The 18,251-nt window shown below is 36.0% G+C and overlaps 1 protein-coding gene across 3 annotated transcripts in view; it reads left to right on the top strand.

The window, feature by feature from the left end:
* SGCZ (sarcoglycan zeta) overlaps nt 1-18,251 on the top strand; it is a 425,770-nt gene that overhangs the window by 284,591 nt on the left and 122,928 nt on the right. The window lies entirely within an intron of this gene.

The raw sequence follows: 18,251 nt of genomic DNA, 5'->3' as shown, positions 1-18,251 counted from the left end.
TTACTTTTTTTTTTTTCATGCTCTTTTTCCTTTTCCATCAACATCTTGCTGATGACCTATTACGTAAGTACTTTCATATGCATTGCACATGCGTAAGTCCAAAAATTTGCATGTCCCAACAGATGGATTGTTTCATCTTCACTCAAAGCAGAAATTTTTGATCCTCTGCATACATTCAAATAGCTTCTGAACTATAAATATAAGCAAACGAAGGATTCCAATTTACTTCATAGGACATCAGATACCATTCCTGCTTACAGTTTGTGTTTGGGGGTAATTTATCATTTTTTCTGTTATTAAAGACATGATGGAGTTAAAGGTGAAAACAGCTTCCTTTAATTTTTAAAATTTATTTTATTTGTCTTTCTCATACTGCACCTTTCTTCCCTACCAAAAATACAATCAAAATTGCATTACCAAAATGGGGCTATTAAATTCCAGATAAGCCTGTCTTATAGGTGGTCCTTAAGAATGCTAGAATACTAGTAGCGAAATTCAGAGATTTGATGACACTTGTAAGTGAAAGGAAACAACCCAATGAATGAATATTTGTTGAACTGGAAAGATCAGAGGCTGTTAAGGATCTTTTCTTTCTGGTTAAGCCTGTGCACATTATTCTGAAGAAGTGTTTTTCCTTTGAACCAAGATAGAAGAACTAAGATAGTCAGCCTTGAAGAAATATGCCTGAGTGCTGCTTCTTCTAAATTAAGATACACCTAAGATTATATGCCTTGAAAAATAGGTATGAAACACTGAGTTTTAAACACTTCAGAAGTGACCTGACATATGTTTCTCTCCATTTTGTATTTTTCTTTAGTGAATCATTAGACACAGAGCACTTACCTGGAGTTTCAACAAGTGCCAGATTCACTGGGAAATAATCTTTTAAGTTTCTTTTGTTCAGGAGGACAAAATGCCCTCATGTTGCAGATAGTGAAGATCAAATATTGAAGACTTTAAAGATTTGTGATTACCTTATTGCTTTTTCTCCCTCAATAACTTTGATTTCTTTGTATACCTATTTGTATGTTCAGGAAACCTCTGTACACAGAAAATGCAGTTAGAAATTAACATAACAGTATTTAGTCTGACCTCCTTGTAAAAAGCTGAGTTTTTTTCACAGTGATTGGAAACAAAATAAATTTAAAAAAAATAATGGACAAGACAGGTGACTAAACTGTGATTCTAGTGAATGATGCTGATAGATCAAGGGAAATGTATGGTGGTTCACACTGAGGAAAGAGTATGCAAAGAACAAAATTTCCAAAACACTTTTCTGCAAGAAATGCAGAGTTGGTCAGTTGTTCTCCCTCCCTGCCCACCCCAGCCTTCTCCTTCTTCATTCCCAAGCCTCTCTCAGCATATGGAATGAGGTACCTGTCTGTTAAGGTGAAAAGAGAAATGCCTCTGGTATTTTACTTCTTCAGATACCATAGCACATCCTATCTGTGCTAGCAGGACTGGTTTACCTGTAAAATCTCCTCCTTGATTCTCTCCTGTTTTCTTTCTTTGATCTCTCTAAGGGCCTTTGCTCACAGGCATATTTTTTTTCACTTTTTTTGGTTTTGTCATTATAGAGCCCAACTTTCTTACTAAAACTGACACTTATCCTGAATCTGTGTTCTCTGGATAGACTGCGCTGCATCTGCTTAACTGAATTTGTCAGTCAAAGCCTGTCACTACTGCCTGGAGAGTCACCACATCCCAACTCATCTTTACTGTTTTCAGTCTGTGATCTGTTGTCAGCCCAGTTTTCAGGACCTTCTTTCTGTTGTCTACCATCCTGTATCTAAACAAGGATGCTGCTCGCACTTCTCCTGTGAGTAAATTAATGTATGAAAGTATTGATGTGAATAATTTACTTCATGTTTAATTCCAATAGAGAACACCTTATGTAGGTATTCTCAAAACTACCTTACTGTCTGCACAATAAGAAATTATGCTCGTTCCATTACTCTATTACTTCTGGCATAAAACATCCTCCACATGTACGTTAGTTATTAAGACTAGGAATGGGTACTTTGTTTTCTTGCAATCCAATAAAACTTTGTCAGTGTTTGCTACTGATCAAGACAGTAATTTTATCATAATCCTGAAACAGTCAAGGAAAAACAGTTGCGTAGGTCTTAAACCTACTAAGCATACATATATCTTGCCAACTAATGAAATCAGCAATAAATGTTTAAATTGAGATCATGTGTTAAATATAATGATTCTAGTTGGATTCAAAGGCAATGTTAGGATAAATTATGATGCTTACAGCAGCTAAAAGGGCAATAACTGAAAATTTAGATGTACTTCATTCTTCAGCCCTTAAAATCTAACTTCTTTCCCATTATTTTATCTTACTTTTTTTTTTTCCAAAAAGCTCTCTAGGAAAATGTGCAGATATACTGCACTTGGACCTCTGTAAAGAAATGTAAAGCATTCTAATTTCCATTTGCCTAAGAATATACTCATTCAAATACAGCTAATACAGTAAACATAGGAAAAAATATATCCTGCAAAAAGTGAGAGTATCGCAATGTATTCTACTGTGTCTTTCAATTTTTCTTTAATTGTGTGGCTTAGATATTTGAAGTGTTATAAAGTGGACTTAAAAGAGCCTTAAATCCATTTTGTACAAGGACTTCTTCAACAAAGCTGAGGCAAAAATCCAATTCTGCACCTTGTGAAGACACATACTGGGTTTAACAGCTTCTGCATGGAAATCTAGAAATAATTTTAGACAAAATGATAGGAAGAGACTCCAAAAGCCACCTGTTTCACCCTCTTCTGCAACACAGCTTAAACTGTATGTCATTCTTGAGATGTGTATGGCCAAAAAGTTCTTTAAAATCTTTACAGACAGTTATTGCACAACCATGCAAAATCTTTCTGGGCCAGTTCTTAGAGTCACAGTGTTCTACTCATACCCACCCAATTCTCAGTTTCTTCATTTTAAGTTTGTTTATTGTTTATTTATCAGTGGGCATGAAGAAAGTGTTTTCATACCTTAAGGTTATTATTGTGTTGCTCCTTAATGTCTCTTCTCTAGTCTGAACAATGTCATCAAGTTTAGCCCTTCCTTGTCAGTCTGTTTTGAAAAATTATTATTTAGTGCTTATTTGCATTGCCCATTGTTTCATTCTTGTCCTGTTATTGGCTTTTTCATTGCTTTGCATCTCATTGATCTCATAAGCAACTTCCAGCTGCCTACAAATAGCTAATTTGATTATGTTCTAGTATAGACCTCATGGTATTTTTGAAAGTTCAAGGTAAGTTGATCTTTACCGCCCCTGTTTTGCCTTGTAAAAGATAAATACCAATTCTGCCTTTCTAGTTTTCACCTTTATAGTTCTCTCCACCCATCCTTTATGGGCTTTCATAGACTTTGTGCTCATAGGCTGTGTAATTGTGAGCCACACAGCAAAAACTCATGTGGTGCAATATGAATGATCAGTAGAAAAAAGCAATTTGTACCAAGGGCTCAAAAGCTAAACTTATAGGTACGCATATTTACTTAGTTTATGATTGATCTGGTCCCCTGGACCAAACATCCCTGTTACACATTTTACTCAAAGATAGCCAAAAGAAAGCTATACTACAAACTCTTGCTTTCAGGAGGGTAGGCTTCTCAATGTTGCTTCAGCAAGTGCCAGAACATCTGTTCACCCATTAAGTGGAGATGATAAGAACATATGGGTGTTCTCATGCTATTCTTCAGGGAAGCAAATCTTATTTTTGATCTCGTTCACTTACATGAAACACAGAGTGCCTGCTAGATATTGGCCAGACAGAGGTTCAGAATGGAAGAAATGGTGTCTTAAATCTTGTGGCAGGGACAAATGATCAAGTGGGCACCACAAAAGTAATGACTTCCACCCTCTCAGTTGTTCATTTGTATGAAGGAAAGGTGGAGTAAATGAGAGAGGATGTGCAGAGTTTGGTGTTTGGACAGATGGAAGTACAAAGTCCTGGGAATGACTGGCAGTAGATGCAAAATATACAGATGCAAGGGGGCATGGCTGAAAGCACTGAAAAGGGATACAGCAGTTGAAGGGGGAAAAAAAGTATATTGAACCATAGGAGGTCTTAGTGTAATATAAAGGATGCCTTAGGTAGGAGTTGAGGCCATCTGTGTGAGCTGGCCACTGAAAAGGGATACAGCAGTTGAAGGGGGGAAAGAAAAGTATATTGAACCGTAGGAGATCTTGGTGTAACATAAAGGATGCCTTAGGTAGGAGCTGAGGGCATCTGTGTGAGCTGGTTACTGACCTCGAGGCCTTTAGCCTTTTAAGTGGTACAAGAAGCAGAAGAACACAGGAGATCTCTGTGGTTTGAGAGCATTCGGCCAGTGCATGTGCACTTGATACTTGCTGTGGGACTTGCTTGTGCTGCAGATCACACATTGATTGGGACCTTTCTGTTCCTTTTAGAGACTGTTGCTGCACTTTGAACAGATCTTCTGATTTAATTTCATCCAAATGGAATCCCCTTCACATGCAGAAAAACTGCCCCACAGTCTGAGCCAACATGGAGTAAGTGGGGAAACAAGCAATTGCTGCACTCTACTGCTTTGAGCTATGTCACTGTTGTGGACACATTTTAGCTAAGAATTTATGGCTTGCAGATTTTGGGTACCTCAGGATGAAGTTCATTTTGCTCAGCTGGCTTGAAAATACCTAGCTTATACAAGTGTTTGTAAATGCATTCATTCTTTCCCTGCAGGATCTTGCTCCTTTATCACTGGTACACCAATTAAAACAGAGAACCAATTTATGTTGACCTTTTGACTAAAGGAGAAATTTAAAAAGGAAAAAAAAAGCACCAAAAATGTCAATATTCTTCAGTATCTATTAGAAGTTTTTCTTCTCCTTTGAGTAAATTGGTTCATTAAGAAGCTACCATTTCACTATAATTCCTTTTTTCACCTTAGGTAAGTCTCCTAGGAAATCTTCTCTAAGAGTCCTTTTACTGAGGTTTGCCTTCTTGAAATACATTGCTTTGAGTTTGAGTTATTTTCCTTCTAATCTAATTTTTGAGAACTGTGTCCTTTTGTGACCAATCTCAACTACATTACCACTTAATCTTCACATTCTTAGCTGTTTCTTCTCTGTTAATTAGGGGCAAATGTGAAGCACCCCTACCCTCGTTACTCTTTTCATGAAAGCATTTCAGGACCTTCCTGTTCAGCCTGTCTCCTGCTGCATTTGCAAAGGGTGTTAGTCAGTAACCTGTGTTATCACTGAGGTCTGTGCTCTGGTTTACTCTTCACAAATACATCATCTACTTGATCCTTCCAGTCTGGGAGGGAAATCCCAAAGTGGCAATGTTGTTTTAAATTTATAACCGTCCTTTGAAGTCACTTAGCAGTTCTTTCACCATTTTTGTCTGAACCTCAGAACAAATGTACTCATCTATACTCCCTTACTGCTCTTCTTCAACAAGATGTGCTACATGGATTTGAACTCTTCCATCTCCTTATCTCCCTAGATTGTTACTATAATTACCAATGAGGTACCTGAAGTAATAAGCTGATAGCTGGTGAGTCTCAAATCTGCTCAGGCTCATGATTTTTGGGGTCAAGGATGTATAGCTTCTTTTTCACTAGCACTGTCATGGTTTCTTCCTTTGCTATTGGGGATTGGACCATTGCTGACCTAATCAGCTGCTTCTCTCAGCATGTCCAATTCATACTCCACGTCTGGTCCTCCTGCGTTCCTTTCCAACTGGTCAGCTTCTCTTTCACTGGAGGTCCTCATGCCTAACATATTATTGATATCTTCTTGGATCATATGGGCTTCTCTGCTTCACCACTTTGCTTAAGGGACTTCTACCAGATTCCTAAAGAAAGTTTGTAGGGGTGCTTTCATTCCTAGTTTCTGCTTGTAAAAGTGTGTAGGTCTTTGTTCCCTGGATTAAGCACAGAACCTGGGCTGAAGAATTCCCCTCCAGGGTTCCTGTGTGGACACAACTGCAGGCAGCCACCCAGTATCCACCCTACACCCCCAGAACTGTAGGCCAAGAAAGAGTTGATGACAGAGATGGCCCCGATGCTGTGCTTTTAAGGGGTTGAATTGTGATACTGAACTGTTCTTTCTGAAACTCCCTTCTCCAATCAGTCTCTCAAATTGCCCTGTTACAAAAGTCTGTGAGATACTGAACTGCTGATTCACAAATACATAGCTTTCACTATCCATCAGTGATCAGTTTAGCAATACTATAGGAAGTTTGTGATATGCGAGAACACACTGTCATTCCTCAAAATGATGCAGTAAATGTGTTTTTTTAAGATTTCTCCTGAAATCATCCCCTTTACAAGACTTCTATTTGCCAACATAACTGATAACTTTTCAGTCTTTTGCCATGCTGAGCTATCTGCAAGGAGATTAGGTAAGTCCCTTGATCATGGTGGTTATAGAAGTCCTCAGAAAAGTGGAGGTTATTATTTTCATTCCCTTCGGACTGCAGAGAAGGAACTTGAAGCTATCAGTTAGGAGATGAGTGTTCTATTGAGCAGGCTGTTAGTTAAAAGAGGAGTTATTTTCAAGCAACTTTGTGGCATTTCTTACACTTTCATTTCCTCTGCCCTGATAGCAAGAGATGGATCTCTGCAGCAAGCTACTTCCCTCTTAGTCCCATTTATTGTATTGAGTGTATCAATAGAGCAAGGTGTTGCTTATTGAAAGATGTGTGGTAGCTGTTTTGAAAAAAATAAAATACAATGTTTGTACTGGAATACTAAGGAATGTGTATAAACTTAAACACTATAAAGACTGCAGTGTTAGATAGTCACTCTTGAAAAGTAAAGATCTGCAACTACCAAGTTTGGTACAGCACTTTTCCCTCACATGAAAAGGATCACTTTTGGTTTTGGCAGTAATAGGTTCCCTAGATTGTCTTAAAAAATGATTTCTTTAATGCTTTTTGCTACAGTGTGATCAGGGAAGCAATATAATAACTCCTACTTAATTATATTTGTTTTGTTATAAGAAAAGCACACTTTGCTGAATAGAAGTGCCAGTCCAGGGAGTTACTGAAAGATGTGCTTGACTGTAGGTATTTCGGTACCTCTGCGGTGTGGCTCATGGGTTTATTGTGAGTTAAGCTTTTCTCTGTAACAAATACAGAGTCACACTATAAGAAATTATTTAGGAAGGTACATGTGCCTTAACATGTGAATGTAATATACTAAGAAAACATAGTGTAAGAAAGGGCCTTCTGGGTCATTTTGCCTGGTTGTTATTACAAGCTACCCTGAGATGAAGAATTCCACAGAAAATTGATAAATTGTATCTTAATACTTTTTAAGTGGCTTCCCTAGCTCTTCTTATTCACCTGTTTTTCCAGAATCCTATTTCTTTGGATTCTGCAATTTAAATCAAGGAATAATTTAAATCTGTGGATGAGAGTCCTGATTTGCAAGGTTTATCTTAAAATGGTCCTCAGTCTTTCCTGATGAAACAGAATGGATTTTCTGGTAATATGAAAAGATCCCTTGAGATAAAGAATCTTGGTGTTAAGGGTATTGATGGGAAATGACGTTTTTTTTTCCACTTAAATTTAAATTATTTTTATAAACTGGATTGTTACTGAGAAGAGAGCAATAATAAGAGTAATGTGGTTGTCACAGTCGTCAATAGATTCTAGTTGTCTCAGGCTAAGGAGGAAAGAAAAGCTGGCCCTATCAGATACAGGGTAAGTACTCTAATGAGTACATCAAGGAGGAGCTATTTTCCAGCCAGTTTGTGGAATCCAATCTTTAAATTAATTTGTTCTGATAACAAGTATCTGATTCTAAACACTGATAGATTCTAAACAAACTGATATCACAAATCAGTAGCAGAAAAATATAGGAAATAAACAGATACACTGGAATAAACAAGTGAAGTAATTTTTCTCTGCTTAGCTATAGTTTAAAAGCTGTGCTACTGAGAAGAGAGCAATAATAAGAGTAATGTGGTTGTCACAGTCGTCAATAGATTCTAGTTGTCTCAGGCTAAGGAGGAAAGAAAAGCTGGCCCTATCAGATACAGGGTAAGTACTCTAATGAGTACATCAAGGAGGAGCTATTTTCCAGCCAGTTTGTGGAATCCAATCTTTAAATTAATTTGTTCTGATAACAAGTATCTGATTCTAAACACTGATAGATTCTAAACAAACTGATATCACAAATCAGTAGCAGAAAAATATAGGAAATAAACAGATACACTGGAATAAACAAGTGAAGTAATTTTTCTCTGCTTAGCTATAGTTTAAAAGATGTGCTTGTTCCGGTGTTTGTTTTTTTTTTTTTTCTTTTTATTCAGCTTCAAGATGTGGATGAACTAAGGGCAGACTAAGAACAATGTGAAGTATTAAGATAGAAGTGTCATACAAGGAAAGACAATGAACTGTGGTTATTTAGTCTAAGCAATAACATATCTGAAGGATGAACAGAAGGAAAGAAATTGCATGATAGCATTGCAGGTTCAGGTTATGTATTCAGAAAATGCTTCTAACCATAAAGATATTTCAGGTGATGCAGCAAATTGTCTAAAGAAGGTATAAGAAGGAAAAGAACAAAAGAAAACCAAACCAGGAGTTGTCAGGAGTTGCTAAGGTATAGATGATTTTGCAGTAGTGCAGGTTAGTAGTCTTTTGCAGAACCTCTCATCTAAGCCCACCACTCAATTTGAGACATGCTTTATCATTTTTGAATGGGAATAACAGTTGCTGGAAAGGTTACTAATGCTGGTTTAGTGCTTGCTTTCTTTGCTGTCCCAGTTTTTCCAGTCTTGTAATGCGTGGTCCTAAATTGCTTGGAAACCATAATAGAAATGTGAGCTGAAACTTGAGTTGAATGTGTACTAGGGATGGGTGAATGTTCTATCACAGCATTTTTAATGGAGAATAAGGTTGAAATACTTATTAAAAATTGTATTTGCTGTAGCAAACTCTATTCTTTACTTATAAACGAAAATATATGGATTTTGAGGAACTGCATCGTTGTGTAAATTTAGTTGTTTTACAGGACTATTCTCTCCCAATTAGCTAGTTTCTTGTGAAATGGTTTTAAAGTATTTTTAAATAGCAATCAGCACAAGCATAGTGCAGAGTTCAGCTGCACAAGCATTGGAATTTTGGTTGTAACAGGCACATTGAAAGGGCAAGGTGCAAACATGGAAAACACCAAACCTTAATCCCACCAACACAACCTGTTTCATGCATGTGACTGAATTAATTGGATGACATCTCAATCGAAATCGTGTTTTAACTTCTCAAAACCTAGGTAATTAGCATTAATTCAGTGCAAGGACTGGAATATATAAGGGCAGGTCCTAACATTTGTTTGTAGAGGTTTCTAGAGAAACAGCAGAGGCTCTGCTCTAAAATTTTGATTAAGCCTTATGTGTCCACAATAAACAGTGTGACTGTACAAATTTCTTATTGTTTCTTATAGGCAAGTATTTATCACAGATTTATCAACAAAGATGACTGCTTTTTTTATATAGCATGTTTGTTTATTATCCTCCAATATCGGTATGCTAGCAATCTGCAGTTTTTCACTGTTCTTTTTGAAGTCAGGCAACCACTTATTTGAAAAATAATATACAAGGTAACATGTGATTAAATTTTCAGTGTGACTAAATTATCTTCAAGATGTTGTGTTGAAATTACAACCAAGCCTCAAAGGCAGGGAAGCAGATTAAATAACCTGTGCAATTTATGTAACCTAAATAAACACACCCACACACAATAATTTATTATTAGTCTAATAAAAAATCAGCAGTGTTACCAAAATAGTAATATTAATCCAGTTACAGAGATACTAACAATTATTATCCAAAACATGCAATTATTACAGCTTTCTCCCAATAATGTTAGAATTAAAAGCAATATGCACAAACCTGCTATCCAGTCCTTTCTCTGGTAGGTTCACTCTTTCTGTGCATGGTTACTAGTCATGGTCATGCTTTCCCGGGAAGAGTAGGGAGTCTAAGGCAGGGAGTCCTTCCTTCTTGCTCTTGGGTCCTCCTTCAGTTACTTTTACGTTTGCTCAAGCAATTGGATTGCTTGATTATTTATTATTATTATCATTAATTACTTTTTTCCCTTCAGCACTCAATATATTCCATGTTATAACCAAGTGGTGAAATATTCAGCTCATACTGAAATAGTTGCATTTTAAATTTGTTTTCCAAACTGGAAGTCTATTGAAAAAAAGTACTTTATCATGACTATATATGAAATCAAAGTCAGTTTGATTTCATATATAGAAAGAAAGGAAGGAAAGATGATGAGCAAATGAATAATACTTCTGGATATACCACTTCTCAGTGTTTACCTTCAGACAAAGGACAGACCTTCTCTCTCATCAACCCATCTCTCTGTGTTTTCTGTTTCCAGCCTGTTTGCCTATCTTTACCTACTTCCTGGTGTCCTGTAACTGACTCTACATAGACCAGAGACCCTTCGCTAGCTCTTACTTAATAATTTTGCTGGCAATTACACAGAAGAAAATTTACCGGTCTCTGACTTTTGTTTTATACTTCCATTCTACCTGCATGAAGTATGGAATTGTAAGGAGTGTTCTTTATTTTCTGACTCACTAAATATTGATTGTAAGATACTGTATTGGTATAGAAATTATTTTCTGCTACTCTGACCACACATTAACAGAATCACGGAATTTTATTTTAAACAGAACATTGAGTAAAGTGATAGAGCAGAAAACATGCATCCAAATAAAGAAAATAATCAGTTTCATGTCCAGAAGTTTAAGAGATGATAGATATAAGATTGTTCATTTCTGTACTATTTGGTCTAGACTATATATTCTTCTCACCACATAGTGAGATTCTGTAGGAATTGCTGTTTTTCAATGGGTCTGAAAATCTTGTCATTACTGTTTGAACTCCTGAATGTTGGATATATGGGGGGAGAAGAATTGCATAGTTAGGTTCTCTATTTTTCCTAATTAATTATTTGTTTTAAAAACATACAAATTATAATTTATTGTTAAAAAAATAAAAATATAGGTGTTTTAGGAAGATTGTACATTTATCTGGAATAGTTTATGAGAACAGATCACATAGTATTCTGCTTTGGCATTAAAGGGTACATATATGTATGAATCAGAAATAACTACCTATACCAGAGAATAAAATAAAATTTTTAAGAATGAAAGAAGCATTTGATCTTATTGTCTCATCTGGATAGGTATATATTTTCTATTAATATATGCACATATAGACTTTTATTTTCATTTCAAGATTACTTTCATAATTGAAGAAGCCAGGCCATGCTACACACAATGAAAAGCTATTCTAAAGGACAGAATGTATTCAGGGTATTCTAATTCCCTTTACTTTGGATAATAGTCCGACTTTTCTTTCTTTTTAACAGCTTTTCCACATAAAATCTCATTGTCAGTACTGAATTTCCACAGGTTATTTTTTCTCTTAGTCTTTATCCTTTTAAACTTTGCTGCACTGTGCTATAGTAGTTTTCAGCAGATGGATGAAGGCAAATGTTTCCATCAATCCAGATTTTTGCCATCCCAATGTGTTTTCCTGGATGTCTTTCTATCATTTTACCTTTATTTTTGGCTACTGAAATTCAGAGCAATCTTTCCTGGTAATCCAGGAAAATAGGCTCTGTTTTCATTGTTGATACCACTACCCTTTTTCTTTTTACAGTTCTGACTGCAGATTTTCTTTTGATTGTGCATCAATGACCATGTCCAAGGACCTTATTTCTCAAGTGGGAACTATGCTCCATCTCTGCTTGTTACATCCAGATTTTTGTGTGTGAACACAAAACAAATAATTTCCCAAGTCATCTTCCTCCAACCTTTTGTTTCTCTTCCATTTTATTAACAACGTAGCTGCTAATCATCTTCCTATACATCCCCATTACTGTCCCTCTACACTATCTGCTTTTTGTGCCATAGTATGAAATTCAGTATTCTTTTCCTGACTTAGTATAATTCACAACTGCTTCATTGCTTCAGCCACCTTTTTTCTGACATCTTGCCCTTTTTTTTTCCTGCCTTTTGCATAGTATCTTTGTACACTTACAGTTGTTTGGCTCTTTCAAAGCACTGCAGCCATATCATCCAGATTCCTTTTCATGTTTAGCCTCTGCTATGATGCCTGCAAGAAAACAGGCAGTGAATGCTTATGCATTTATGGACATTATGTTTAGGTACTTTGTTTAAATACTCCTTTGGGTTTTTTCCCCCTTCTTCCACATTTTGTGCAGTGCTTCCCTTTTCAGAATGAGTTTTTGGAGACAGAATTTGGTCTTAAATATATACATGGAAAACAAGCAGAATACCTCATCTAACTGGAGAACTTTTGAAAAAAATTGAATATTATTGATAATAATGGATGTCCTGGCCTACCAACTATATTGTTGTTCCAGCTGCAAAGTAATGAAGCAGATACTTGGTGTATTTTATTATTAGGGAAAACGGGAAAAACATCATAAAAAAACCTGAAATACAGAATGTTATTTATTAATGTTTTAGTCAATTCAGTTTAACCAACACTTCCATTTACTTTTCATTGTGCTTGTAGATGCAAGTTTTCTTAAGAAAAAAGCTTGTATTTCAATTAGCAGGGTCTTTTGCTTCTTTCTAACTTCCGCTTTGTGAGATGTACGACAAATTATTATTTATCATTATCTAGAAGAACTCTGTTCTGAAGTCACTTAATGATAGTTTTAATTCCTGAACTGCAGTAACACACTCTCCTACTTTTTCTCTTCAGACCAAGGAATTTTGACTTTTTTGATCTTAAGTCGGTATTCTAGGTGTTTTCTTTACTTTCGCATCATTTCATCTAGGCTGATTAAGTTTACAGATTTAGTTACTGTCCTCCAGAAGAAATGTTATTTCCAATTGAAATAGTTCACAGCTTTGCTTCAAACCTGCCCTTTCTGCAGTTTAAAGATCTTCCAAGCCAGTATCATGAATCATGTCCAAGGTACCCAGTTCTTGTCACGCATATCACAGAGAGCTGGCTTTCATGCAAATGGTTAACCTTATTCTTGCACACTTCTTGTTTATCAGCAATTTGTATAGAATTCCTTATCTATCTGTTCCTTCGAATGCCTTAGTTTAAATAAAATAAATAAATAAAAAAAACAGAGAAAAGAAAGCACAACTCAGCACATTTCATTCTATAGCAACGTGTGTGGTACAGGAATAGTTAGGATAGATTGTAGCTTTGGCCAACCTCCAGGCTGGCTGAGAAGTATTTATAGTTCTATCATATGCTTTGCTATTTGTAGTTATCATAAGATATGCTGCTTTAATAGTTTATTTGGCAGAAATAGAACTTACCATGTAAGTAGTACTCTCTTGTAGAATTTTCAGCACAGTGTCAAGAAATAACTTAATCTTTTCAAAGATTATTCTCTCTGTTTAAAGACAGTGTGAATTAACTTCAGACTTTCTTATATACCATTTACAGGACCACCTGAGAACATTAATCTCTGCCCATTTACATACAGGTCAAGTCAAAGCTTGAAAAAGTTCACAATATCAGTATTTGTTGTTTGACTCGGAACTTTTTTTTTTTTTAATATGTTCTGTTTTAAAGTTAGACTGTCTTTATCAGATATTTATAATAAGTATAGTTTAGGATTTCATTGACTTTAATGTGGTGTTCAGATTCAATAAAAGCATTCCTAGACTGCTGCAGTTATAAGAAAAGCAACAGCATTAAATAAATGTTCAGTTTTCCTATTTTAACAGTTGCTTTCCTGAATTTCTGGTGTTCATAACTGTAAATTCTATACAATCTAAGAATGCTATAAAATATCGGTAGTGAGGATTTTATTACTGTTTTTAATAATATCTGTAAGGTAGGTATATTTATGTGTGTAAGATGAGTGGGTTGTTTTTTTCTTAGTGTCGTAGGTAGGGAAAAGGACAAAATAAGTATGGCAGGGTCATATGTGTGTAAGATGAGTGGGTTGTTTTTTTTCTTAGTGTTGTAGGTAGGGAAAAGGACGAAATAAGTATGGCAGGGTCACTGTTAGTTTCTTTTATCTTCTTATATGGGAAAACCAGAAAGTTATACATGGAATAACAATCTGGCAATAATCATAAATATTAAATAATCACAAAGAGAAAATAAAGTGGTGTGAAGACAAACACTCACCACCTCCCACAAACAGGCTGATGCCCAGTCAGCCTCTGAGCAGTGACCACCTTGAAAGACAATCCCCCCTCCTGCCCCCAACTTGTTCCTCTGCCACTACTTTTTATTGCTGAGCTTGAAGTAAATCAAATCATGCCAAAATGAAAATCTGATTGTTCGTTGCCTGTAAAGCATAAAGTAATTTAGGCATTTTGTTTGGAAGAATAGCAGGAGAAATGCCTAAAATCAATTATACCGATAATATTACATCAAAATTGTATGTACAGGAAGATGCAAGTATGTTTTAAGACAAAGTTATTCTGTGGTTCTTTTTGAAAATCTTTAATATTAATTTTCAACTTCCTGGGGGACCCCCAAAGTTAAACTGATCTTCATGGCTGTAAGAGCATTAAATGAACCAAGGAGAATGGACCTTTCTCTGATTGATCTTTTCAATCCTAATAACTTTTGACCAAGTTACGTTACTTCGAAAACCTTTGAATTTTTCTCTATAACAGCATGGTTCTAACTCAATGAAACAAGAAACTCTTCTTATTCAAACCCCTTTTTAAACTAGAGGGGGAATTATTATTAAATAAAACGTACTGGGCAGTGATTCTTTGAATGGGGAGAGCCTCCTTAAGCACATCATAGTACACATCTTAATATTTACTGTATTTTACTGTTCAATCTTATTTCATATCAGTCATTTTGCATTTCAGGAAGTTACTTTCTGGAAGATTATTGCATTTATCAAGCAATTAAGGTCACAGCCACCCTATTTCAGTTTTATATGTTATAACACAATTTTTAGCTTATGCTTCACAATGTAGTGTCCGTCTTCTTGTATTGAATAATGTAATTTTACTGAAACTAGAGCACTCCTGCCTGGCCAGAGTCTGTCTGCATTCAAACTGTTGGGCTCTGGGAGGTGGATAGGTCACTGCTGAAGAACTAAAGAAGGAGGGCTTAGAAACTTCACTCTGAAAAGTTCAAGCCCTTGTCGAAGTAGAAGGCTTTATTGTAGTTTATTTCTGAGACTCTGACAGTTTGAACTTGCTATGCAAGTTAACTTCCAACTGCTAAAAGTAAACAAAATATGATAAGCACCAAAAATTACTGAACAAATTAATTTCTGTGCTTCAGTTCCTTTTCAGTAACATAAAAACAATACAAAGACACTGAAAGTATTTTGAAAATTAATTAATAGTTGTGAAGAACTGTGTAATGTCAGTAATAAACACTTATGAAAATGGAAGCCAAGGGGGAAACTGACTGTACTGTCTTCAAAGTAGGGCTTTGACAGAGTACAATAAATGCAGAGAAATAAATTAATGAGGCAAAAGCAAAATAGTGAGTAGATGCTGATTAAGAGTAGTGCCAACCTTGTGTGGAATTAGCTGGGATGCAGGAGGGTAAATGTTATGTAGAATTTATCATACACACACAAGTGAGATGGAACAGATGGAATTTGCCTAGGCAACCTTAATTTCAGCATTTCCAGTTTTACGGAAGTTTGACACTGTATTTTTTCACTCCCCCCCCCCCCGTTTTATTATGAGTATTATTTTGTGCCTGACAGTTACACACATTCCACAGAAACAGATAAAACAACATATTGAATTTGCCTTTTCAGTTAGAAAATGTGTTTGTATCCAAATCAATAAATCAGTACCTATTCTTGTTGAATATTTATTCACTGCCAAAAATATAGCATGGTTGTTGTCTTTTCTCGGCTTATTGTTTCCTATTATGATTTTATAGGCTATTACCATAGCATATATAGAAAAATAGAATTGCTGAAATATAGGATTAATGGGTATTAATGCAGTTTGCACATTCAAAAGCAAAGTCTAATTTCTTTACTTCCTTTTCAAAAATAGACACCATTGTCTCATATTGCACTCTTTGTTAGAAAGCCTGCAAATGTCTGGGGTTTTATATGTGAAATTATTTTTATAGACATCTCATATCTTGATTTAAGAAAAATATTTTAAAATATAGCATCTCTTCTTTAAGAAGCATTTTTTGATAATTCAGCTGTCATAGTGTACTGGTTTTGGCTGGGGTAGACTTAATTTTCTTCTTAGTAGCTGGTACAGGGCTGTGTTTTGGATTTGTGCTGAAAATAGTGTTGATAACACAGGCCTGTTTTAGTTATTGCTAAGCAGGGCTTAAATGAAGTCAAGACCTTTTCTGCTCCTCACACTGCCCAACCAGCGAGTGGGCTGTGGGTTTACAAGAAGCTGGGTGGGGGACACAGCAGGGACAGCTGACCCCAACTGATCCAAGGGATATTCCATGCCATGTGATGTCATGCTCAGCATATAGACCTGGGAGAAGAAGAAAAAAGGGGGGGACATTTGGAGTGATGGTGTTTGTCTTCCCAAGTTACCATTACACATGATGGACCCTTTCCTGGAGGTAGTCGAGCACCTGCCTGCCCATAGGAAGCAGTGAATGAATTCCTGGTTCTGCTTTGCTTGTGTGTGTGGCTTTTGCTGTACCTATTACACTATTTCCTGGAGGTAGTCGAGCACCTGCCTGCCCATAGGAAGCAGTGAATGAATTCCTGGTTCTGCTTTGCTTGTGTGTGTGGCTTTTGCTGTACCTATTAAACTGCCTTTATCTCAACCCATGTATTTTCTCACTTTTACCATTCCTATTCTCTCCCCCATCCCATGGGAGGGAGGGAGCGAGTGGCTGCGTGGTGCTTAGTTGCCAGCCGGGATGAAACCATGAGGTGTAGTTTGAATACAAATAGCACTTTTTCTAATGAAAAGGCAGTTCTTGGCTTTACGTAATCAGTTACAAGTTTTGCTAAACATTTGCTAAACTGTTACAGAGTCTGCAAATTTCTCTTGGTGCCATATTACTTTAACAAGTAAATTTTATATTATGGGTAGCCTTAGGAGTAGCTTTTATATTCCATATTTTCTCTGCTTGGTAAAATTTGTATTTATTTTCTTATTCTGGTAGATTCTGTGGTTGTAGTCATAGGTATCTAGGCTTTTAGTCCTATAACTGCCATGTGAAGGCACGATTCCCAAAAGTAAGTTCTTTGCAAACCTGTCATAGTGTGGATAGTTATCTATCACTACACCCTTGTTGTGTTTGGGAAGTAATACTAGCTGAATTACATTTAATTCTTTTTGTTGTCTTAAAGAATTTGCATTTTCATAGCCTAGCTTCAGATGTGGATGCAGTGGTGTCAATCAAATATCTGCCCTACTGGCATTGTTTTTTGTTTCATAAAGGGAATAGCTATAGTGCTATAGTGGCTTTGCTGTCTTTTTAAGTATAATGTTGTTTAATTCAGTGTCCTCTTCCAGCTTCAGCTGTAGCAGTTGGGGACACAGTTATCCAGCTGTTTATGGCTGCCTGGCAAGTGGGGGTTATTTGTTTCCCAATTCAACCAGCAGAGCAGAAATGCAAGTTCTCGCTGTTCTGCTACACTAGAGTCAGCAATAGCTTAAAAATATTTAATCAGCAATTAGGTTAAATTTGCTAATTTTGCACTTAGGTGGATCAAGCTGAACTCCACTGGCTCTACAGTGAGGAATTATCTTTTGTCAGGAATACAGTAACAAGCATCCAGGGATAAAAAGTCTTGAATTTCTATCTGTGCAAAATGATCCTGTCTCCTAAGTATTGAGCAGGTTTCATTGTTTTTCCTGTTAGAATACAGCTAGAGCCTTATTATGCCACTTTTCTATGCTTATAATTTATTGAACATTGAATCATTTGGTTTTCTTGTGTCATTCAGATTTTTACAGCGGTCCCTTTCCTATTTCTATTCGGATAAATTAAGAAAACAGAAATAACCCTCAGCATTGTTGAAGTTATTCTTTTGACCAGGAACATGCCCTTAGTTGTGATGAACAACTATTTACTAATAGAAAACCCTATTTCTTACTTCCTATATGATATTTTCCTATGTATTTTAATTACTGGAAAAAAGCAAAAACAGTTGACACTACAATGGCATAATATTTTTTTTCTAACATTTCACTGCAAAAAATAATAGATTTCTTTACCAAATGTTATGTATATTTTTAGAGATAATGAACCAATTGTTTTACTTAACAGTTGTAATTGACTATGTAACTTCACCTCTATGGTAGAGGAATACTTATG

This window comes from Calidris pugnax, unplaced genomic scaffold (assembly GCF_001431845.1).
Source record: "Calidris pugnax isolate Ruff unplaced genomic scaffold, ASM143184v1 scaffold58, whole genome shotgun sequence".
NCBI classification, from domain to species: domain Eukaryota; kingdom Metazoa; phylum Chordata; class Aves; order Charadriiformes; family Scolopacidae; genus Calidris; species Calidris pugnax.
Note: the sequence above shows the minus strand (reverse complement) of the source record. Positions and strands in the feature narration are given on the sequence as shown.